The sequence below is a fragment of the Anopheles funestus genome, assembly GCF_943734845.2.
Source record: "Anopheles funestus chromosome X unlocalized genomic scaffold, idAnoFuneDA-416_04 X_unloc_61, whole genome shotgun sequence".
Classification (NCBI taxonomy): domain Eukaryota; kingdom Metazoa; phylum Arthropoda; class Insecta; order Diptera; family Culicidae; genus Anopheles; species Anopheles funestus.
The window spans coordinates 35001-50000 of NW_026045189.1; the positions used below are offsets into that span (position 1 = coordinate 35001).

Genomic DNA, 15000 nt, shown 5'->3' on the forward strand with positions numbered 1-15000 from the left:
CCCAATTGGCCTAAGTTGGCCAAAAGTACCGATAGAGCACCCACATATAGCACCCCATTGGCCTAAGTTGGCCAAAAGTACCGATAGAGTATCCACAAAGAGCACCCAATTGGCCTAAGTTGGCCAAAAGTACCGCCAAGTAGCACCATAGAGGCCCGAGTAGAGCGAAATGTGGGCCAAATTGAACATTTGAAAATTTTTACAAGTCCAGAAAATTTTCTAAGTCCAGAAAATTTTCTAAGTCCAAAGAGTTGGACAAATTTCCTTAGGCCCAAAGGTTGCACTGAATGTTCCTAAGTTGGCCATCAGTACCCATGAAGTATAGCGAAGGTTCACCCGAAAGACACAATACGCCCTAAAGTACCCACAGAGTACCCACAAGTTGCACCCAATTGGCCTAAGTTGGCCAGAAGTACCGACAAGTACCACCATAGAAGCCCGAGTAGAGCGAAATGTGGGCCAAAGTACCGAGTAGTTGCCACAAATGCCCAAATGGATACCAAAATGTGGTACCAAGTACCTAACTGTTGCAACAAATGCTAGCTTTCTGAGCAAAAGCTGTGGACCAATTTCGTAGAAGAACCGCCTAGGCGAAAAGGCAAAAATCGCCGAAGCTGGCCCGCTCGCAGAGCTCGCGGGCCAGGAGATACTCATAGGGCGCTTTACTAGAGTGGGGAACTTGAGAATTTTTGTGTCCGAGACTTTGGGCAACTTCGCGGCCGCCCCCTTAAAGTAAAAGATTTTCTCTGGGTGCCTAAAATTCGCAATTCCCGCAAAGTCGGGAAGACGTTAAAGTTTTTGCCCAAAAAATGGCCATCGATTTAAGGTGATTTTCCAATAAGAAAATTTTTCCTAAGATGAATTTTTTCGAATATTTCCTAAACTAAGCGTCGGAGCACATGGCCGTGGAGGAACTTTTGGTAGCTTTTGGCAAGGGCTATCGGATGAAATAATGCGAAAGGCCATCGGAGCGATATTGGATAAATGCGGGCCCATAAACGTACCTAAGAAGTGAAAATTGGTACCTTGCACGCAGGATGCAAGAAATGCTTGAGTGTTAACCATCATCGGTACCAAGTACCTAGGTTATATCGAGTGCGTAGATGGAAGTCGGTACCAAAGGGAAACCTTCCTAGGCTAGGTGCACGCAAGTGAGTATGGATCGATCAGTAGAAAGATGGGAAGCCCAAGGAAACCTTCCTAGGCTAGGTGCACGCAAGTGAGTATGGATCGATCAGTAGAAAGATGGGAAGCCCAAGGAAACCTTCCTAGGCTAGGTGCACGCAAGTGAGTATGGATCGATCAGTAGAAAGATGGGAAGCCATAGGAAACCTTCCTAGGCTAGGTGCACGCAAGTGAGTATGGATCGATCAGTAGAAAGATGGGAAGCCATAGGAAACCTTCCTAGGCTAGGTGCACGCAAGTGAGTATGGATCGATCAGTAGAAAGATGGGAAGCCCAAGGAAACCTTCCTAGGCTAGGTGCACGCAAGTGAGTATGGATCGATCAGTAGAAAGATGGGAAGCCATAGGAAACCTTCCTAGGCTAGGTGCACGCAAGTGAGTATGGATCGATCAGTAGAAAGATGGGAAGCCCTAGGAAACCTTCCTAGGCTAGGTGCACGCAAGTGAGTATGGATCGATCAGTAGAAAGATGGGAAGCCATAGGAAACCTTCCTAGGCTAGGTGCACGCAAGTGAGTATGGATCGATCAGTAGAAAGATGGGAAGCCATAGGAAACCTTCCTAGGCTAGGTGCACGCAAGTGAGTATGGATCGATCAGTAGAAAGATGGGAAGCCATAGGAAACCTTCCTAGGCTAGGTGCACGCAAGTGAGTATGGATCGATCAGTAGAAAGTGGGAAGCCCAGTACCAAATGCCCTAGTGAAGACCGTAAACGAATATCATGAACCGATAAGGAGCACCAAATGCCCTAGTGAAGACCGTAAACGAATATCATGAACCGATAAGGAGCACCAAATGCCCTAGTGAAGACCGTAAACGAATATCATGAACCGATAAGGAGCACCAAATGCCCTAGTGAAGACCGTAAACGAATATCATGAACCGAGAAGTAGCAACGAATGCCTGAAAAAGTACCAAGTCCACGGTATAGAGTAACGAGAGTTAACCGCCGTGATGTATGCAATGAGGGCAGCCATTGCATGGGTTCTGGACTTGGTTCGCGAATAACTTTTTTGCTAGACATCGGACAAAGTTGACGTGGAAGAACGAAATGTAGCATTTGGTGCCACCTATCCAAAACTTTTTCAAGATTGAAGATCCGATCGATACAGCCTGAGTTATAGGCAAAAGTTGGTGCAAAATTGAGCATTTTTAATGGTGAAAAATCGGTACTCCTCGAATAGCTCCTGTTGGAAGCATCGGACCACATGGTCGTGGAGGAACATATTGTAGCGCGCGGTGTCAAGTATCGACACCCAAAACCGCATGTCCGATGGACGGAAAATGACCAAGTTATAGTGAAAACTTGGTTGCACCAAATTCCCGAAGAAGTGCAACGAGAAGGTGAATGCGATGGTTGTTCGTCGAATAGCTCCGGCCAGAGACATGTTAGCGATTAGTGGTGCATGGAAGAAATCTAGCCACAAGTGCCATCTACCCATGGCCAGAAGAAAGTGTGGCCATATCTTGGATACCGGCGGAGCTATGGGGCAAATACGGGCCAAAAATGGTGCAAGTTGGACCAAAAATCCGAAAAAGTACCTAGGTAAATGCGATGGTTGTTCGTCGAATAGCTCCGGCCACAGACATGGTAGCGATTAGTGGTGCATGGAAGAAATCTAGCCACAAGTGCCATCTACCCATGGCCAGAAGAAAGTGTGGCCATATCTTGGATACCGGCGGAGCTATGGGGCAAATATGGGCCAAAAATGGTGCAAGTTGGACCAAAAATCCGAAAAAGTACCTAGGTAAATGCGATGGTTGTTCGTCGAATAGCTCCGGCCAGAGACATGGTAGCGATTAGTGGTGCATGGAAGAAATCTAGCCACAAGTGCCATCTACCCATGGCCAGAACAAAGTGTGGCCATATCTTGGATACCGGCGGAGCTATGGGGCAAATACGGGCCAACAATGGTGCCAGGTGGACCAAAAATCCGACCAAGTGCGCGAGGCGCTTTCGTGAATAGCTCCGGCCACAGACATGGTAGCGATTAGTGGTGCATGGAAGAAATCTAGCCACAAGTGCCATCTACCCATGGCCAGAAGAAAGTGTGGCCATATCTTGGATACCGGCGGAGCTATGGGGCAAATATGGGCCAAAAATGGTGCAAGTTGGACCAAAAATCCGACCAAGTGCGCGAGGCGCTTTCGTGAATAGCTCCGGCCACAGACATGGTAGCGATTAGTGGTGCATGGAAGAAATCTAGCCACAAGTGCCATCTACCCATGGCCAGAAGAAAGTGTGGCCATATCTTGGATACCGGCGGAGCTATGGGGCAAATATGGGCCAAAAATGGTGCAAGTTGGACCAAAAATCCGAAAAAGTACCTAGGTAAATGCGATGGTTGTTCGTCGAATAGCTCCGGCCAGAGACATGGTAGCGATTAGTGGTGCATGGAAGAAATCTAGCCACAAGTGCCATCTACCCATGGCCAGAACAAAGTGTGGCCATATCTTGGATACCGGCGGAGCTATGGGGCAAATACGGGCCAACAATGGTGCCAGGTGGACCAAAAATCCGACCAAGTGCGCGAGGCGCTTTCGTGAATAGCTCCGGCCACAGACATGGTAGCGATTAGTGGTGCATGGAAGAAATCTAGCCACAAGTGCCATCTACCCATGGCCAGAAGAAAGTGTGGCCATATCTTGGATACCGGCGGAGCTATGGGGCAAATATGGGCCAAAAATGGTGCAAGTTGGACCAAAAATCCGACCAAGTGCGCGAGGCGCTTTCGTGAATAGCTCCGGCCAGAGACATGGTAGCGATTAGTGGTGCATGGAAGAAATCTAGCCACAAGTGCCATCTACCCATGGCCAGAACAAAGTGTGGCCATATCTTGGATACCGGCGGAGCTATGGGGCAAATACGGGCCAACAATGGTGCCAGGTGGACCAAAAATCCGACCAAGTGCGCGAGGCGCTTTCGTGAATAGCTCCGGCCACAGACATGGTAGCGATTAGTGGTGCATGGAAGAAATCTAGCCACAAGTGCCATCTACCCATGGCCAGAAGAAAGTGTGGCCATATCTTGGATACCGGCGGAGCTATGGGGCAAATATGGGCCAAAAATGGTGCAAGTTGGACCAAAAATCCGAAAAAGTACCTAGGTAAATGCGATGGTTGTTCGTCGAATAGCTCCGGCCAGAGACATGGTAGCGATTAGTGGTGCATGGAAGAAATCTAGCCACAAGTGCCATCTAGCCATGGCCAGAAGAAAGTGTGGCCATATCTTGGATACCGGCGGAGCTATGGTGCAAATATGGGCCAAAAATGGTGAAGTTGGACCAAAAATCCGACCAAGTGCGCGAGGCGCTTTCGTGAATAGCTCCGGCCACAGACATGGTAGCGGTTAGTGGTGCATGGAAGAAATCTAGCCACAAGTGCCATCTAGCCATGGCCAGAAGAAAGTGTGGCGATATCTTGGATACCGGCGGAGCTATGGGGCAAATACGGGCCAAAAATGGGTAAACTTGTACGGTCCAAAGCCAAGGGTAAATTTTTTTATTCCTCTAATAACTTCTAGCACAGACATTGAATCGGTTGGTAATGTATGGATGAAATGCAGCAAACAGTTGGAACTACCCATAAAATCTTAAAGATTGACGATCCAATGTATAGAACCGGAGTAATGTGCGATACTTGGTGTAAAATCGAGTGAAAAATTAACTATAAACTGTTTTTGGCCCATAACTCGAATACTAGACATCGGAAGGGGGGGTCGTAGAACGATTTTTTGTTGCCCTATCGATTCCCTATCGAACGAGCAAAAGTTGTTTTTTTGACCAAAAAGGACCCCTACTCTAGTAAAATTGGCCTGATTTTACTAGTCCCCGGTACCCGTACAGGCAAAATGAGCAAAATGCTCAAGTATGAATGGTTTTTGGCCCATAACTCGAATACTAGACGTCGCAGGGGGGTGTCATGGAACAATTTTTGGTAGCCCTTGAAATTATCTATCGAATGACATATACTTGATTTTTGGCCAAAAAGTTCCCTAGACTAGTAAAAATCGCATCATTTTACTAGAGTCGGGTACCCTGGACGAAAAACCGCTATAATTGCGGTTTTTGGCTAATAACTCGAATACTAGACGTCGCAGGGGGGTGTCGTGGAACAATTTTTGGTAGCCCTTGAAATTATCTATCGAATGACATATACTTGATTTTTGGCCAAAAAGTTCCCTAGACTAGTAAAAATCGCATCATTTTACTAGAGTCGGGTACCCTGGACGAAAAACCGCTATAATTGCGGTTTTTGGCTAATAACTCGAATACTAGACGTCGCAGGGGGGTGTCGTGGAACAATTTTTGGTAGCCCTTGAAATTATCTATCGAATGACATATACTTGATTTTTGGCCAAAAAGTTCCCTAGACTAGTAAAAATCGCATCATTTTACTAGAGTCGGGTACCCTGGACGAAAAAACGGCTATAGTTTGCGGTTTTTGGCTAATAACTCTAATACTAGACGTCGGAGGGGGGTGTCGTGGAACAATTTTTGTAGCCCTTGAAATTATCTATCGAATGACATATACTTGATTTTTTGGCCAAAAGTTCCCTAGACTAGTAAAAATCGCATCATTTTTACTAGAGGTCGGGTACCCTGGAACGAAAAACCGGTTAAGTTTGCGGTTTTTGGCTAATAACTCGAATACTAGACGTCGCAGGGGGGTGTCGTGGAACAATTTTTGGTAGCCCTTGAAATTATCTATCGAATGACATATACTTGATTTTTTGACCAAAAAGTTCCTAGACTAGTAAAATCGCATCATTTTACTAGAGTCGGGTACCCTGTACGAAAAACCGCTATAGTTGCGGTTTTTGGCCAATAACTCGAATACTAGACGTCGGAGGGGGGTGCCGTAGAACAATTTTTTGTAGCCCTTGAAATTACCTTTCGAATGATATATAGTGGTTTTTTGGTCAAACAGTGACCCCCGAGACTAGTAACCCTCCATACACAAAACCGCCTAAAAAGTTTTGGTTTTGCAAAATTTGAAAAGTGCGTCAAAAAAATTTTTTCAAAAAGTACCAAATCGTGATCAGGAACTCACTATAGACCATAAAAAGTGAAATCCGATGGTCATTTGCAACACTTGGTCAATCGAGAAAAATTTCAACTTTTTTACTAGAGTCGGGTACCCTGAACGAAAAATCGCTCAAGTGATAGGTCATTGGCCAATAACTCGAATACTAGACGTCGGAGGGGGGTGCCGTAGAACAATTTTTTGTAGCCCTTGAAATTACCTTTCGAATGATATATAGTGGTTTTTTGGTCAAACAGTGACCCCGAGACTAGTAAACCCTCCATACACAAAACCGCCTACAAAAACTTTGTTTGAAAAATTTGAAAAGTTCAAAAAAATTTTTTTTTCAAAAACTACTAAAACGTGATAAGAACTTACTATAGACCATGAAAAGTGATATCCGATGATAATTTGCAAAAGTTGGTAACTAGTAAAAAAATTTCACTTTTTTACTAGAGTCGGTGCAACGAGAAAAAAAAAAGTCCGTGATGGAGAAAAATGGCACGTTTTCCACGCCTGTACGCTTTCGTTTTCTATATAGGGGGTAGGTGAGCCAGAAGCATGAATTTGACTGAGTACGTATCTTTATGAATTGGGCCCTTCTAAATCGATTGAGACTACCCCCAGGACGATCGGGACGACTGCTTCTGGCTCAAAATGTGGTTTTTTAGATTTTGATCGTCAATTATGAGAGAAAAATCGATTAGAAGTAAAGATACGAAATGCTTGGTCTAAGTTGGGAAACGACTTCGGATATTTGTTGGACGTTGTCGTAGAAGGTCCGAGGACCAAGGAAAAGTGATTTCCAAGTGGATTTATGCACTATTAGTCGATGGTAAGATGTGAAATTAGTAGAACTTACCATACAGTTTGCGAAGTTGAAGCAATCGGTTGGTGAATATGGTACTGTCTGTCCAATTTGGTGGTTCGGAATGAGTGAAACGATGTTGATGATGATGTTGATGATGGATAGACGTTCCGATTGCCCCCGATCGGGGAACATATAGTGGTCTTTAAGGTCCAAGTACCTATGTTTTGGTAAGCAGAACTGAGAGTTAAAGGATGAAAGTCGGCCATTCCTAATATCATCCTATCGGTGGTTCGCGAGTTGTTTGAGGACCGGAGCAGCTCGCGATGAAACGGTCCTAGGGTATTGGTTATCCATCCAAGGAAGAGTAAATGCGATCCTAGATGTGTGTCGTTGGCCGTTCTACCGGTATCGCCTATCGATGAGATATCGACGGGCATGCCTTACTCGAAAGTTGAATTCTAGGATCGATGGTCAAACAGACCTATGAGCGATAAACCAAACTGAACACGTATTGATGTCGGCTTTTCCTATCATTTGATGCCGCAGGTTGTTTAGGGACCGGAGCAACTTGCGGCCGAGACGGTCCCCGGGGGGTTTCTTTCTCCAAGGAGTGGAAACTATTAAGCAAGAGTTGTAGCAAGATACGATCCTCTGATGTGTCGTTGGCCGTTCATGCGGTATCGCCTGTCGATGAGATATCGATGGGCATGCCTTACTCTACCGACCTTCTAATTGAGAGTATTAATCAGGGATCGATGGTCAAACAAGACCAATGAGCGATAAACCAAACTGAACACGTATTGATGTCGGCTTTTCCTATCATTTGATGCCGCAGGTTGTTTAGGGACCGGAGCAGCTTGCGGCCGAGACGGTCCCCGGGGGTTTCTTTCTCCAAGGAGAAGAAACGATTAAGCAAAAGTTGTAGCAAGATACGATCCTCTGATGTGTCGTTGGCCGTTCAAGCGGTATCGCCTGTCGATGAGATATCGATGGGCATGCCTTACTCTCCCGACTGGATTACTGAGAGTTTAATCAGGGATCGATGGTCCAAACAGACCAATGAGCGATAAACCAAACTGAACACGTATTGATGTCGGCTTTTCCTATCATTTGTCGCAGGTTGTTTCGGGACCGGAGCAGCTTGCGACCGAGACGGTCCCCGGGGGTTTCTTTCTCTAAGGAGTGGAAACGATTAAGCAAAAGTCGTAGCAATAATCGATCACCTGATGTGTCGTTGGCCGTTCTTGCGGTATCGCCTGTCGATGAGATATCGATGGGCATGCCTTACTCTCCTGACTGTTTAATTGAGAGTTATAATCAGGGATCGATGGTCAAAAAGACCTATGAGCGATAAACCAAACTGAACACGTATTGATGTCGGCATTTCCTATCATTTGTCGCAGGTTGTTTGGGGACCGGAGCAGCTTGCGACCGAGACGGTCCCTTCCCGAAAGATGGTGAACCGAGTCGTCTGGCGTAAAACCGGACGACTCGAAAGGGCTTGACCCTTTCAAGTGAGCGATAATCACATTCTACGCTCAGTTCGACAGCTACAAGGCAATCACTCGCTATGTTCAGAGCTAATACATGCAACATGCCGGCATTGTTTCCACCGACGCATGGATTCAAGACTGGTGCACTTATTAGTTAAACCGTTCGCCTCCGGGTGTTTCGAGTTCAAGTCTGGATGAGGATTGATCTTGCTGGTAATAGCTTGAGCCCCTGAATAAGGGGTCGAAGCGTACATCTTGAGACCATGTACAACATATTACCAAATCGGCACCATGGGTTCGGGTGCAAGTGATGTAACCGTGAAAGATGTTGAGCAGCCCAACATCGGTTTACACACGCATAATAGGAAGGCAGCGCTGTCGACTGGTCAGTCGTGTAAGAAGTGTGCATTATCGATCACAAATATATTGGTGATCTGTAGGTTGCGCATACACCATGCCCGGTGTAAAGTGCCGTGGTCCCCCCCGGGGGGCTGCATCAAACCGTTCGCCACGCGAACTACCCAATGGAACGAACTCGATGCATTTAATAAGAAGAAGAGATGATAATGAAACACGGTCGATTAAAGAGTTGAAAACGTTGAAATACCTATAAGCAAGTCTTAAGTTGGTGGTGCACCGTTACGCCCCAACAATTGGTGCCTTACCCTACACCAAAGAGCCATTCAACATGGTTCAAGTGAGCGATAATCACGCTCTACGCTCAGTATGACAGCTGCAAGGCAATCACTCGCTAAGTTCAGAGCTAATACATGCAACACGCCGGCATTGTTTCCACCGACGCATGGATTCAAGACTGGTGCACTTATTAGTTAAACCGTTCGCCTGAGGGTGTTTCGAGTTCAAGTCTGGATGAGGATTGTTCTTGCTGGTAATAGCTTGAGCCCCTGAATAAGGGGCCGAAGCGTACATCTTGAGAGTAAATGTACAACATATTACCAAATCGGCACCGTGGGTTCTGGTGCAAGTGATGTAACCATGAAAGATGTTGAGCAGCCCAACATCGGTTTACACACGCATAAGGGGTTTATTGTTATCTGTAGGTTGCGCATACACCATACCCGGTGTAAAGTGCCGTGGTCCCCCAGGGGGCTGCATCAAAACGTTCGCCATGCGAACTACCCAATGGAACGAACTCGAATGTATTGAAAGAGATGAACAATTAATAGCGAGAATAGGGGCCCGGAAGCAATTCCGCGGCCCTACGGTCGATTCAAGAGTTGAAACGTTGTACAATCGTGGATAGCACCTAGTGCTAATATGGTGAGAGATAATGTGTGAGGAAATTTAGTTTCCTAAAGTTTAGTTAGTGGTTTCCGTTGTGCCCTAACAAACTTAAAGTTGGTGGTGACCGTTACACCCCAACAAATTGGTGCCTTACCCAACACCAAAGAGCCATTCCATATGGTTCTAGAGAGAGAGAGTTGTGTGGAAATTTATTTCCCACTAAGCGAGTGTGTGTCTGTAGTGGAACGAATTCTGGTTGATCCTACCAGTAATATACGCTTGTCTCAAAGGTTAAGCCATGCATGTCTAAGTACAAACATAAATGAATGTGAAACCGCATAAGGCTCAGTATAACAGCTATAATTCACAAGATCATCCTACCACTAGTTACTTGGATAACTGTGGAAAATCCAGAGCTAATACATGCAACATGCCGGGACTGTTGCCCTCGCGGGTAGCTGAACTGGTGCACTTATTAGTTAAACCAATCGCCTCCGGGCGGCTTGAGTTGAAGTCTGGATAAGGACGCAGATCGTATGGTCGCTTGTCGACTGACGACAGATCTTTCAAATGTCTGCCCTATCAACTATTGATGGTAGTGTAGAGGACTACCATGGTTGCGACGGGTAACGGGGAATCAGGGTTCGATTCCGGAGAGGGAGCCTGAGAAATGGCTACCACATCCAAGGAAGGCAGCAGGCGCGTAAATTACCCAATCCCAGTACGGGGAGGTAGTGACGAGAAATAACAATATGGACCTCTCTAACGATGGTCCATAATTGGAATGAGTTGAGTATAAATCCTTCAACAAGGATCAAGTGGAGGGCAAGTCTGGTGCCAGCAGCCGCGGTAATTCCAGCTCCACTAGCGTATATTAAAGTTGTTGCGGTTAAAACGTTCGAAGTTGATTGCCCGTCCAGACACGTGACCGCCACGGGCGCCCGGTTACACGCCGGGGCCGTTCGTGCGCGCGCTCACGGCTGCGACTCACAATGGTGTACTTGGGCGTTACTCTGTGAACGAGTACCGTGCTACCGGTTAACTCCGGCACGGGCTCCTCATGGTGCTCAAGATACTCACATTTACCTTGAACAAATTAGAGTGCTCAAAGCAGGCTAAGACAAAGCGTCCGGCCCCCCCGTGGGGTTGGCGTTGGCCGAGAATAATCTTGCATGGAATAATGGAATATGACCTCGGTTTATACGATTTCGTTGGTTTGTCAGAAACCTAGAGGTAATGATTAACAGAAGTAGTTGGGGGCATTGGTATTACGGCGCGAGAGGTGAAATTCGTAGACCGTCGTAGGACCAACTGAAGCGAAAGCGTTTGCCATGGATGCTTTCTTTAATCAAGAACGAAAGTTAGAGGATCGAAGGCGATTAGATACCGCCCTAGTTCTAACCGTAAACGATGCCAATTAGCAATTGGGAGACGCTACCCCTATTCGGTGCTCTCAGTCGCTTCCGGGAAACCAAAATCGGGTTCCGGGGGAAGTATGGTTGCAAAGTTGAAACTTAAAGGAATTGACGGAAGGGCACCACAAGAAGTGGAGCTTGCGGCTTAATTTGACTCAACACGGGAAAATTTACCAGGTCCAAACTTATCGAGGTAAGACAGATTGATAGCTCTTTCTCAAATTTAAGGGTAGTGGTGCATGGCCGTTCTTAGTTCGTGGAATGATTTGTCTGGTTAATTCCGATAACGAACGTGACTCAAACATGCTAACTAGAACGCTGTCAGCAGTGCGCCTCCGGGCGCACCTGACGTTACAGCCGGGCGGCGCCTTCACGGGCGGTCGTCGGCTACGTTTGCCCTGCTTAGCGGGACAACTTGTGTTTAGCAAGCTGAGAATGAGCGATAACAGGTCCGTGATGCCCTTAGATGTTCTGGGCTGCACGCGTGCTACAATGTGGGTCGCAGCGTGTTCTCGCCAATAGGCGCCCCCATTCCGAGAGGAACGGGAAATCACTAAAATGCCCATCTAGTCGGGATTGGGGACTGCAACGGTCCCCATGAACCTGGAATTTCTAGTAAGCACTAGTCATTAGCTAGTGCTGATTACGTCCCTGCCCTTTGTACACACCGCCCGTCGCTACTACCGATGGATTATTTAGTGAGGTTTCTGGAGGCTTACCTTCCGCGGGTCCTTCGTGAGCTGCAGCTGGCATGGCTGAAGTTGACCGAACTTGATGATTTAGAGGAAGTAAAAGTCGTAACAAGGTTTCCGTAGGTGAACCTGCGGAAGGATCATTACTGATGATCGTCCGCGAGTGACCAACCATGAGCTGCCTTCGGTGTAGCTCGGTCGCTCGCTTGCTATGTGTCAGAATTTGTTGAAAGCCAACTCGTTCGTTGTACACTTTGATGGGTGACCATCACTGTGTCTCCGTGCCGAGCTAGATCTCCCCTAGCCGTAAGGCACTTGAACGCCCCTTCGACGACGAGTTGCATGTGTGTGGTATGTGTCAGAATCTGGTGAAGCTTTCTGCATGTGATGTGCCTTGTGTGGATCCGTGGCCATTGCATTGTGTCTGGTGCTTAGATACCCAGACACTTAGAACGCTTGCGCGGAAAGCAAACTCGATCGTTGTACACTTTGATGGGCAACCATCACTGTGTCTCCGTGCCGTGCTAGATCCCCCCTAGCCGTAAGGCACTTTGAACGCCCCTTCGACGACGAGTTACAAGAGTGTGGTATGTGTCAGAATCTGGTGAAGCTTTCTGCATGTGATGTGCCTTGTGTGGATCCGTGGCCATTGCATTGTGTCTGGTGCTTAGATACCCAGACACTTAGAACGCTTGCGCGGAAAGCAAACTCGATCGTTGTACACTTTGATGGGCGACCATCACTGTGTCTCCGTGCCGAGCTAGATCTCCCCTAGCCGTAAGGCACTTTGAACGCCCCTTCGACGACGAGTTGCATGTGTGTGGTATGTGTCAGAATCTGGTAAAGCTTTCTGCATGTGATGTGCCTTGTGTGGATCCGTGGCCATCGCATCGTGTCTGGTGTGTAGGTACCCAGACACTTAAGCAAACTCGATCGTTGTACACTTTGATGGGCGAGCATCACTGTGTATCCGTGCCGTGTAAGAGCTCCCCTGGCCATCAGGCACTTGAAAGGTCCTTCGACGACGAGTTACAATAGTGGTGTGTTAGATACGTCAGATTACGGTGTCTACTAGTGTGCAATACGTATCCGGCTACGGCACGGAACGAACGGGAACTGTGGTGCAGACAAACAAGAGTTAAGCCTATTAGTCATTAACTCTAAGGACGGGGCCATGGGGCGGTACACAAAGGATACGGATGAGCGAGTATGCAGGCCCAATACTCAATAGCTCGATCCGATCCAAGCACATGAGTTGACTGCGGCGCCAGGTTAACCAATGTGCTAGATTCTATTTGGCCAGTAGAATCTTGTGTCTTAAGCGATTTGATACCAAGACACCAGAACGAAAGTTAGTTGAAGAGTTATTAAACTCTTATGAAGTATGGTTGTGCAATCACAACTTATGACTTTAACCTATAAAGTGGATATGGACTTGCAATTATAACATGGAATCTCTACACACCCCATGAGCTCGATCCAATCCACGCACACGAGTTGCCTGAGTAGCGACAGGTATACCGATGTGCAATACGTATCCGGCCACGGCACGGAACGAACGGGAACTGTGGTGCAGACATACAAAGAGTTAAGCCTACTAGTCATTAACTCTAAGGACGGGGCCATGGGGCGGTACGCAAAGGATACGGATGAGCGAGTATGCAGGCCCAATACTCAATAGCTCGATCCGATCCAAGCACATGAGTTGACTGCGGCGCCAGGTTAACCAATGTGCTAGATTCTATTTGGCCAGTAGAATCTTGTGTCTTACGCGATTTGATACCAAGACACCAGAACGAAAGTTAGTTGAAGAGTGATTAAACTCTTATGAAGAATGGTTGTGCAATCACAACTTATGACTTTAACCTATAAAGTGGATATGGACTATCAATTATAACATGGGGCACACACCATGTTCTCGATCCAATCCACGCACACGAGTTGCCTGAGTAGCGACAGGTATACCGATGTGCAATACGTATCCGGCCATAGGCACGGAACGAACAGGAACTGTGGTGCAGACATACAAGGGCCATGGGGCGGTACGCAAAGGATACGGATGAGCGAGTATGCAGGCCCAATACTCAATAGCTCGATCCGATCCAAGCACATGAGTTGACTGCGGCGCCAGGTTAACCGATGTGCTAAGAGAGTTGTTCCTGGGCCTTCAAAGTGACTTCAAAACTATCTTAGCGAATGGTGGCCATGGGCGTAGACATGAGCCACAAGTCACAAGGCCTGGGACTATTGGGTAATAAAGACAACTTAGTCAGAAAGTTAGTCTTTGGACGTACCACCGGGATTGTGTTACATTGGGAACCTTACTATAAAACCCTAGGCAGGGGATCACTCGGCTCATGGATCGATGAAGACCGCAGCTAAATGCGCGTCACAATGTGAACTGCAGGACACATGAACACCGATAAGTTGAACGCATATTGCGCGTCGGACGATTAAACCCGGCCGATGCACACATTCTTGAGTGCCTATCAATTCCTTGATATACAACAAACCAAACTTCAGGGTGGAGCGTGCCACAATAGAACACTATGGCGAGCAGCCCGTCTAGTGTCGTGGGGGAAACACGCTTCCACACTGTGCATAATGGCGTGCTCGGGACCTTTGTTGGGACCGCAGGGCGCTGAAAGTAAAGGGGTGAACCGCATAAATCGCACGCACGTAAACGCGCACACACACAAATAGAGTGAGACGTATCGTAGGATACCGCTAAGAGTACGTTGTGAAACATGGGGAAATTCAATCGAAAACCTCTTTGATGTCCAAGAATTCGTTGACCGTATCCGTCGTAATACTGGATCAACGTGCTTGGGGGAAAACGTCAAAGGGTTTTATAATAGTGGTGCATGATTAACCCATCGATGCCCGAGGGGAACATGTTGTCCAATACAATAGTGGTGCAGTTGGCTCGACATGCTCGGGGGGAGACATCGTGGGTCCAAGTCGACCAAGTCGACCGGGAGTTGTTGTTGAGAGATCGAATCAAAACGATGCCGAGCGGAACTCGTTGTCCTTATTGGAGTGATATTCGGACAACGTGCTCGGGGGGGCCATCGTTGATTCAAAAATGACCGTAAATTGCCCAATCCGTGTGTGTGTGTGTGTGAAGTGTTGTTG

General features: G+C 47.1%; 1 long non-coding RNA gene and 1 other non-coding gene across 2 annotated transcripts in view; both read left to right on the forward strand.

The window, feature by feature from the left end:
• Positions 1-9119, forward strand: part of LOC125773890 (uncharacterized) — a 21951-nt gene extending 12832 nt beyond the window's left edge. The window contains exon 2 of the long non-coding RNA XR_007420448.1: positions 8954-9119. This is a non-coding gene — a long non-coding RNA (uncharacterized LOC125773890). The remainder of the gene's footprint in view (positions 1-8953) is intronic.
• Positions 9120-14195: 5076 nt separating this feature from the next.
• LOC125773897 (5.8S ribosomal RNA) lies at positions 14196-14353 on the forward strand. Its single transcript, XR_007420453.1, has one exon. It is a non-coding gene; the product is annotated as a 5.8S ribosomal RNA (ribosomal RNA).
• The last annotated feature ends 647 nt before the right edge of the window (positions 14354-15000 follow it).